Source organism: Oryzias melastigma, linkage group LG22 (assembly GCF_002922805.2).
Source record: "Oryzias melastigma strain HK-1 linkage group LG22, ASM292280v2, whole genome shotgun sequence".
In the NCBI taxonomy this organism is placed as follows: Eukaryota; Metazoa; Chordata; class Actinopteri; order Beloniformes; family Adrianichthyidae; genus Oryzias; species Oryzias melastigma.
The window spans coordinates 25568694-25571058 of record NC_050533.1 but is presented as its reverse complement, the minus strand read 5'-3'; positions in this window follow the sequence as shown (position 1 = coordinate 25571058).

Sequence of the window (2365 nt, the reverse complement as noted above, 5' to 3'; positions counted from 1 at the left end):
GGTTGGACTGATGTGTTCGATGTGATGTGACGGATGCATGTTTCATTTGGAGTTGATCCCGTCCTAAACGGAAACATGTTTATGTGAAAGTCTTCACTGAACGACAATTTCAAAGTCCATTAGTTCCCATCAAAGTGCGGCTGGAGCCGGCTTCTCCTCTTCACGCTGCGTCTTATCAGACACTCGAGCTGAGCCTCGGCGCACGGCGGCCTGATGGATGGAACGAGCTCTGCAGATTAGTCCAGAGCTGTTTGGATCGAGTTTTCCTGATAAAGCACTTGTGTGAGGCTTCACTGGTGTTTTCCTACATGTCTGCTGACAAGACAGAGACTGTACTGAGGGACACTGTGCTGAACAAGGCTGATGGAACCACAACATCACTTGTTATTAAAGACAACAGCAGCAGCTTGAAGAAGGTCTTGTTTTTCCTGCAGCACATTTCTGCAGAGTCTGACTCTGCTGTAGCTGTAGATCCATTCAGTTCTTAGTTTCTCGATTTGAGCATGATTTGTCTTCTTGTCCCCCTCAGCTCCGTTACAGAGTCCACATTTGTTTTCTGTGTTGCAACGCTCTGGTTTGGTGTTGTGGTCTGTAGCTCTTCCTGTGGTTTCGTCAGTAAACAGAGTGGGACCTTGTAGGGGGCACAGTGGTCATGAAAACACGCATTGATATGAAAGTTGAGACATGAGAGGATTTATTATGAAAAAAAAAAAAATTTACATGCCCTCTAAAAGAGGCCAATCTATGGAAACGGAGCAGTTGGGTAAAAGTCTCTGAGGTTTCTCCAAACAATCTGTGCCTTAAACAAAATACATATTTTTTCCCTTTTTATGTGTTTTGTGCACGTCTTTGATATTTTTGACACAGGTATATTTTAGGTTTAGCATCAGATTGCCTTGCTGTACCATTAGCTGAAGGATAAACAAAACTGCAGCTTGGATCTTAATCAACCTATGAAGTCCTGTCGCGCTGAAGTACAAATCTAGAAAACAAACAAACTTATACTTCACAATAGCTGTCCTTTCCACTTTTCTCACTTAGTATAAAGACAAAAATTAAAATGTATTGATAAACCTGAAAACAAACCTTTAAATTTTATTAAAAGAAACTTCAACTAGAATAAGTTCAGAAATCTCCACCACCATCGGCATAGTGGGGCGACCTCCCCCGCCATCGACGTAGTGGGGCGACCTCCATCACCATCGACGTAGTGGGGCGACCTCCCCCGCCATCGGCGTAGTGGGGCGACCTCCACCACCATCGACGTAGGGGGGCGACCTCTACTGCTCTGGTGTAGCGGGACGATCTCCACCGCTGTCATATAACGGGGCGACCTCTACCGCTCTGGTGTAGCGGGACGATCTCCACCGCTCTCATATAACGGGGCGACCTCCACCACTCAGGTATAGCAGGGCGATCTCTACTGCTCTGGTGTAGGTGGGCGACCTCCCCCGTTTTGGTGTAGCGGGGCAACCTCTACCGCTCTCATATAACAGGGCAACCTCCACCGCTCTGGTGTAGCGGGGCGACCTCCACCGCTCTGGGTGTAGCAGAGCAACCTCCACCGCTCTAGATGTAGCGGGGCGACCTCCACCGCTCTCATATAACGGGGCGACCTTCACCGCTCTGGTGTAGCGGGGCGACCTCCACCGCTCTCATTTAACGGGGCGACCTCCACCGCTCTGGTGTAGCGGGGTGACCTCCACCGCTCTCATTTAACGGGGCGACCTCCACCGCTCTGGTGTAGCGGGGCGACCTCCACCGCTCTCATTTAACGGGGCGACCTCCACTGCTCTGGTGTAGCGGGGCGACCTCTACCGATCACGGCGTAGCGGAGCGACCTCCACTGCTCACTGCATAACGGGGCGACCTCCACCGCTTTAGGCGTAGCGGTGCAACCTTGCTACGAACTCGCTACAAGCTCCTTATTAAAAGTATGCAATGACCAACAGACAGCACATTTAAAGCTCCATTTACAAAGATCAACAGACAAAAAAGTAGATTTAGGGTTTGGTTATTCTTTAAAAACATGGTCAGTGACGGATGTAAACAATACTTTGATTTACAACAGATACATTCAGATTTCTGTCATGGCACTCGCACTCATCATGAGCTATCAAAGGAGACTTCGGTGTCTTATTCAAGTAATAGAGTGACAAACAACGTGGGAGCGGCTACGAATTTTGAGAAATCATGGTTTTACAGAGGATCTGTGGATCCAACAATTCTGGATGACACGCTCATATTTTAATGAGCTGTGATGCTGTGGGACCTATTATGACATCCATGTGACTCCTTTAATATATAAAAAAGCTAAATTAAATTGCAGGTATTCAAAATATGTCATTACAATATCCTACAAAAA